We start from the raw sequence: 8086 nt of genomic DNA, 5'->3' as shown, positions 1-8086 counted from the left end.
TAATGTAGGCTTAATTATTGAATTAAAATATTATTTTATAATACAATTTATTATTTGTTGATGTTATTTACCAATTACCATTTGCTATTTTAAAAAATTTATTCGTCCGGTTATACCACAAGTTTTTTTATTTTCTCCTGTAATTTTGTGTCGTACATGCTAGCAAAATTAAGTAATTAACAAAGATTTCAATTAAGTTAGGATTAAATTTTAAATTAAAAAAATAAATACAAATAGACTATCATTGTTAATTACTCAAAAATGTACCAAAATTGTAAATTATAGTCCGAAGTACGTTAGTTAATTAATCAAATTACTAGCGCACGCTTTCAACAAAATACTTATCTAATAAATTACTATATTAAAAGAGGATATATATATATATATATATACATATATTCTGAAAATGTTTATATTATGAAAATGTTTGAAAAAACACTGTAGTTAAAGAAAATACAATTTGATCTCCAAACAATAATAATACTAAACAATTGCAAAAAGTGGAGCATATTTTTTTACCTTTTTAATATTAAAATATTTTGTAAATTACCGTATAATCAAAGGCAAAATAGTTAAATTCAACATGAAAAAGTTATTACAATGTAGATTTCACAAAATAGTCTACTAAATTAAGAAAAAGGAAAAAATATTATTCTTTAACATGCATCTTTTGGAAGAAAATGAAAGGTTAAAGTAAGAACAATGTAATTTTATTGACTTTTCAATATTTTTTCATGTGTTTAATTTGAGAAAACATCTACAAAAATATCTTGTCAAGGCTTTTAATTATTTATATTTATTTATAAGTTAACTTTATTTCATACAACAATATTTTCGCATTAAATATTTTTGACATTAATTGAATATTGTCATATTTACTGGTAAAAAATAAGTTAGCCCATATAAGTTCAATTCAAAAAACCAAATAAAATTAATGTAACATATGAAAAGCTGAATTTGGATTATCGGAGACTTTAATCTCAAAAAATTTAAGTAAAATAGAAATTAGAAAAGCCATTGTTTGATTATTTATTTTTTTAAATCTAATATAAACTAAAAAATATATTTTCCTTTAGCTTTCAGATATATTTTTATACTTTAATATTTTAGAAGTCTTTTGAAAGTGTTAAATTGACGTTACAAGAACAAAAAAGCAATAGCAGAATTTTTTCTAAAAAAATTTACAAATTAAATTTTTTATGATTGGTTTGGGACCGGGCTTAGCACAGGCCAAATGACACTAATTTTAAAGTAGAAATATATTAGGCATAATCTTCGGCCAAATCTTCTATTATTTGAACTTCTAGTGACACAAGTAAATTTAGGGTGCTGCTATTTGGCACAACTCAAAATGACACAACTTGGCACAACCCTATTAAAAAGTCCTAATTACCCTTATTGAAGATTTGGCTCCAATAAGTGGTATTTTCCTCCAAATTTTTTTCCTTCAAGACAAAGTAATTATTACACATAACATGCTTAAGCTTTTCATTTTTCCAATACCTAGAACCCATAAATTTATCTCCCTCTAATATTTTTATATAATTTATACATACATAGCATGGACCTAGAAAGCTTTTTTGGTAGGCTTCTTAGCTGACATTTGTTTTTATTTGTTGTTTTAAGACTCTTTTGTTTTACGTTTCTTTTTGTCTAGTTTCCTAATAAAATATCCACTAAGTCTACTTAGTGGTTTGTTTTACAAAAAACAATTATACATACACCTAATTTAGTTAGTTGGTCAACCTATATATACGGTCTATCAATACAAACTACAAGTTAATGTACCCTATAAATATCTTTTAAACAATATAAAAAAAATCCTAAATTACATACAAAAATTGTCTAATTTTTTGACGAAATTGCATTTATTTTATACAAAAAATGATTGAATGGAATCAAAATTTAGTAAAAATATTTACTCAATCCTATATAATATTTAGCTAAATTGAAGTAATTCAACATTTCAATTACAGTCAATCATAGTGTTGATTGCTTGTTTCATCCAGTTTTTGACTACTTGTTATATCCACTTATTTTATAAAAAAAAATGATTGAATTGAATCAACACTTGGGAAATCTTTTACTTAATAATGGTTGATGCTTAGCTAAATTGAGAAAATTCAACTTCAATCAAAGTCAACCATAGTGTTGACTACTTGTTACGTCTCTTTGTATCGTTTCAATTTTATCGAATGTCTATGAAGAGACACCGCTTGTTACATCGTCTATTTTAAAAAAAAAAATCAAAACTTGCTAATTGTTATTCAATCCTATCTAATGCTTAACTAAACTGAGATAATTTGCAATTAAAGTTAACCATAGTGTTGACTAGATACATCCATATTTTAAAAAAATAATTGACTTAAATCAAAACTTGTTCATTGTTACTCAATCATATCTAATACTTTCCTACATTGAGATAATTAAATATTCCAATCAAAGTCAACCATTATCATAGTGTTAACTCTCGTAATATCCACTATTTTGTTTAAATTGAATGAATTAGATATGAACTTGCTAATTGTCACTCAATTCTATTTAATAATTAACTAATTGAGATAATTCATATTTCAATTAAAGTCAACGATGGTATTTACTACTTGTTACATCTACTTTTTTTTTTTAAATTGATTGAATTAACTCAAAAGTTGCTAATTGTTACTCAATCCTATACTTAGTTAAATTGAAGTAATTCAATGTTTCAATTAAAGTCAACCATAGTGTTGACCACTTGTTACATCCACTATTTTATTGATTGAATTAGATCTAAACTTACTAATTGCTACTCAATTCTATTGAACTTAGTTAAATTGAGATAATTTTTATGTTTTAATTAAAGTTAATCATAGTGTTGACGACTTGTTACATTCATTATTTTTTTTAGAGAGATTAAATTAGATCAAAACTTGTCAATTATTACTCAATTTTATTTAATACTTGACTAATTGAGATAATTCAATTTTTCAATTAAAGTCAACCATATATTGACTACTTGTTGCGTTTACTTTTTTATTAAAAAAATTTGATTGAATTAAACCAAGAGTTGCTAATTGTTACTCAATCCTATGTAATGCTTAGCTAAATTGAAGCAATTCAATATTTCAATTAAAATCAACCATAGTGTGTTGACTACTTGCTACATCTACATTTTTTGTTTAAATTGATTGAATTGATCTAAACTTGGTCATTGTTACTCAATTCTATTTTATACTTATCTAATTGAGATAATTCAATGTTCCAATTAAAGTTAACTATAGTATTGACTATTTGTTACATCTACTTTTTTTGAAAATTGATTAAATTAAATTAGAAGTTGCAAATTGTTATTCAATCCTATATAATACTTAGCTAAATTGAAGGAATTCAATGTTTCAATGAAAGTGGACCATAGGGTTGACTACTTGTTACATCCTTTATTTTTGTTTAAATTGATTGATTTAGATCTAAACTTGTTAATTGCTACTAGGTTCATTTAATACTTAACTAATTGAGATAATTCTATGTTTCAATTAAAGTCAGCCATAGTATTGACTACTTGATACATCTACTTTTAAAAAATGATTGAATTAAATGAAAAGTTGCTAATTGTTATTCAATCTTATATAATACTTAGCTAAATTGAAGCAATTCAATATTTCAATTAAAGTTAATCATAATATTGACTACTTGTTACATCCACTATTTTATTGATTGAATTAGATATAAACTTATTAATTGCTACTCAATTCTATCTAATACTCAGCTAAATTAAGATAATTCATTGTTTCAATTAAAGTCAACCGTAGTGTTGACTACTTTTTACATCCACTCTTTTTTAAAAAAAAATTGATTGCATTAGATCTAAAGTTGCTCATTGTTACTTTTTTTCATTTAATACTTAACTAATCGAGATAATTCAATGTTTCAGTTAAAGTGAACCATAGTACTGACTACTAATTACATTTTCTTTTTTCTTTTAAAATTGATATAATTAAATCAAAAGCTTAATTGTTACTCAATCTTATATAATACTTAGGTGAATTGAAGCAATTCAATGTTCCAATCAAAGTCAATCATAGTGTTGAGTTTGTTACATCCTTGTTTTATTGATTAAATTAGATCTAAATTTACTAATTGCTACTTAATTCTATCTAATACATAGCTAAGTTGAGATAATTTAATGTTTCAATTAAATTCAACCATAGTTTTGACAAACTCTTACATCCATTTTTTTTAAATTGATGAAATTGAATCAATAGTTATCAACTTGTTTTACGTAATCTTATATAATACTTAGTTAAATTGAATCAATCCTATATTTCAATTAAAGTCAACCATAGTGTTGAACACTTGTTACATCATTTTTTTTTTAAAGTTAGTGAATTACATCAAAACTTGCTAATTATTACTCAATTATAGCTAATCTTAGCTAAATTGCAATAATTTAATGTTTCAGTTAAAATCAACTAGTTGTCAAAGAATGGCTACGCCCTGTGCCTCCTGTGTAGAGAGAGAGAGAGAGAACGTTAGGTTTTAGATTAGATTATGTTCTAGTTGATTCATTTTTTCATCCTAACCATAGTGTTGACTACTTGTTATATACATTTTTTTAAAATTGACGAAATTAAATCAACACTTAGCAATTTTTTTTTTACTCAATCCTAATCTAATCTTAGTTAATTTGCACTAATTCAATTTTGAATCGACCCATAAAACAAAACAGACAAAAACATCAATTTCCAAAAAAAAAAAATAACAAAGAATTTTAATCCGAATAAAAAAAAAAAAAAAGCTAAATCTATACCCTTCTGTTATATTGAAAACCATCAGTCTTATTAGCCGGTACAAAGTTAGTGAGAAGCATTTTGAATCACCACCATGATTATTATAAGAAGGAAGAAAAAATTCCTTAGCCATTGGATTGAGCTTGAATTTTTCAACATGTCAACAATATGTTGCATATGATAATTATCTGATTTATCTAATGAAGATATTTTTAGAGTCGTATTTACAAAAAAAATAGGCATGTAAATATGTACATTTTTTTTTTATTCCTCTTACTTTTTCTTTTTTTTTACTATAATTATACCATCCATAAGAAATATGGAAAATAAAAAACTACTCCACTATTGCGGGCTTCAACAGTTTATTGTTTTAATTTGCTTCACAATGAAGCAATAATAGGTAAATAGATGTACTTGGAATAGGTGTATTGCACGTTTTTTCTTGTTAAATGCCATTTATTGTTATGCCAAATATATTTACCCGTAAATTTAAGGATAAACCTCAATGACTACCCAGCGTAGAAACAATCTTATAGTCACTAAAAACAACATCAGAGAAAAGTTTCGACCAATCTTGTTGACTTCGTTGTTTTCCGGGAACAGCAACCATCATGAGCATGTTAAAGAAAAGTTGAGGTTCATATGACCCGTGATCTCCTTTTTCGGTAGGTTATGATCCATCAGTACCATATCAATGATGATTACCATTCCTCCATGATCCTTACTCGGAACTGCTTCTTTACATTTCTTCAACATTTGGATACAATCTTCGTCGCTCCGGTCTTGTTAGATTTTTGGACTTTTTCCCTTCCTATGTGAATAAATAAAACACTGTTAAACCTAGCTCACTTTGCCCTAAAGTCCACTATATATAAGACCAACTGAGATTTTATTTCAAGAATACAAAAGTGAATTCATAGCAGCCATATAGAGAGAAAAAGTGAAATAAGTGTATTTTCGCACAGTGAAAATCAGCTACATCAGTCCGCTTCAAACTACATTTCCCGATACGTTAACCGTTGGATCGTGCACAAATTTAAATTGAGCGTTTCTCAATATCTGGTTCTTTAATTTCAACGGTGGAGATTGGATTTTGTGTTCTGTAGCTCCAGTTTTCGAACATGAATAGTACATCACTTTTGGGGGTCATTTCTCTCCTTTCTTCACTAGTTTTGGTGCTATATTTTATATATTGTTGCTCCGTATTTGACGTTGATGTTGTAGCCATTTGGATAACATTGTTATAACTCTTATTGATTATAGTGAAGATTTTGTGGGCCGGAGGTCCCGTGGTTGTTTCCTCTTCACATTGAAGGGTTTTTCCACGTAAATTTGGTGTCTCTTGCATTTGATTTATTTTGTTTACTTTGCTATTTTATTATTGGTATACCTACTGCTGAATTTCCGTTTGTGATTAAAATTAGTTTGCTCCTCGTGTTCAAATAGTGTGGGAAGTTTTTGACTTGGCATTCTTCCGTTATTACCTTGTCGTGCAAATTTAGTTATTGTTTGTTTCTTCCCAACACATGTAATATCCACTTCTTGTCATTCATCAAACATCAACCATTAATACAAGTACGTTTATTGCTATAGTGAGAAAAATTCAGTAACTATACATGAAATTAATAAAAGAGGGGTATATGCATTACACAGTTACCTTTAGTAAAATTGCAGTGGCAGACGGAATGAACTTAAACATATCTCCTCCGACATAGCTCAGGTTCTTGCTCCCTAACCTTCACGTACTTCAATTACATGGGGCAGATAAAAAACAGTGCAGTTTATTTCAGGAAATGCATGAGCAATAGCTTTAGCGACGATTCCAATGCCGCCTCCAACATCCACCAGTGATTTCAATCCTTCAAAAACTCCCTTACCATTTTTAATCAACACGCTCATGACCAACCGAACATCACAAGCCATGGCTTCGTTAAATAAATGGTTAAGCTTAGGTTCATCCCCTGCATATTCAAAAAACGGCTTGCCATGAGCAGCCGTAAATGGAGTACAAGAATCGTCGCCATTCTTGAACCATTTGCTGAGTGAGTGCCATGGATCTATCAAATTTGGATTTAGTTCCATTTGCATAAAGGGGACTAGACTGAAAAGCTCATCTTTATGGAGGAGACGTGAAGTTGGAGTAAGTAATAATCTTCTTATTGTTGTTCTTTGTTACTCTTCTTTTGAACAAAGAAACCTGCAAGAATTAGAATACGCATGACCACAATCCTGGCTTTTAGTGTCATTGGTGACGGGAAAGGCATCCACCAAGCGAGAGAGGGTCATTGGTTGGCCATGAGTACAGATGATATCTGGAATTCCTAGTTGAATTGCACATTTGAGTGGCATGGAGTTGATGAATTTGAATGTATAGTTCCATATGAGTGCTGAGCAGAGCAGCCAGTACTTCTCTAGCTTCGTCTCCAATATTATTATACAGTGCCATTGTGAGATATTATCTTTGAGATGCTTGAGGTTGTGATAATGATCAAGATGACCCCGGGGCGGCTCAATAAAGTCGGAGGCCTAAAGCCAATTTTAAATAAGAGGCCTTAATTTTTTGTATTTTATTTTTAAAAGAACTTCGTATATGTTATAAAACAATAAACTAAAGCAAGAATATTTGTAGAGAAAGAAAGAAGAAAGTTCTTATTTCTTTTTAGGATGATGATAATATATATAACTAATCCATTTAAGATCTTTTGAAACATTGTTGATCTTAGGTAAGAGTTTATAAATTTTAATTTTGAAAAACTTTACGGCAATTCAAATGCTTGTAATTGTTAACATTATTATAAAGGTTATAGTCATTTAATAAAGAATCTTGTCTTTTAATCTAATTAAGTATATCTACTTGTATTATTTTTCTCTATACTTTTAACTCAAAAGTAATATAAATAATCAATATCACAGTCATTACTATGTTTTAAGGAATTTTTGAGGTTAAGAAAATATTCTTTCAGATTCTCGTCATTTAGTGATCTTCAATTTTTACCACTAAATAGAAAGCTAAACATATTTTCATATGATACAACCTAAATTTTTATTTTTCTTTTGTTATTTAAAAAGTTGTAATTTTTATTTTAAGATAATTCTTTTTTAAAAAAAGAATCACTTTAAACAAATTACTAGTAAAAATGGGCCCCCCAAATATTGGGGCCCTAAAGCCCTTCCTTGAGCCGCTTACCCTTCGGCCGGCACTGAGAGAACCCATCCTAATGAGATCACGGTCTACATTTATTCAAAAAATTTTGGGTTTTTAAATCATTTTTTTACAAGAAAATTTTTTAGTTGTTTAATAATAAAAAGGGGGTTATTTT

The 8086-nt window shown here is 28.0% G+C and overlaps 1 pseudogene; it reads right to left on the bottom strand.

Moving 5' to 3' along the window:
- Positions 1 to 5268: 5268 nt before the first annotated feature.
- On the bottom strand, positions 5269 to 7256 carry LOC132057596 (trans-resveratrol di-O-methyltransferase-like; annotated as a pseudogene).
- Between the last annotated feature and the right edge of the window lie 830 nt (positions 7257 to 8086).

Source organism: Lycium ferocissimum, chromosome 5 (genome assembly GCF_029784015.1).
Source record: "Lycium ferocissimum isolate CSIRO_LF1 chromosome 5, AGI_CSIRO_Lferr_CH_V1, whole genome shotgun sequence".
NCBI lineage: Eukaryota > Viridiplantae > Streptophyta > Magnoliopsida > Solanales > Solanaceae > Lycium > Lycium ferocissimum.
This window is presented reverse-complemented; position numbering and strand designations above follow the sequence as displayed.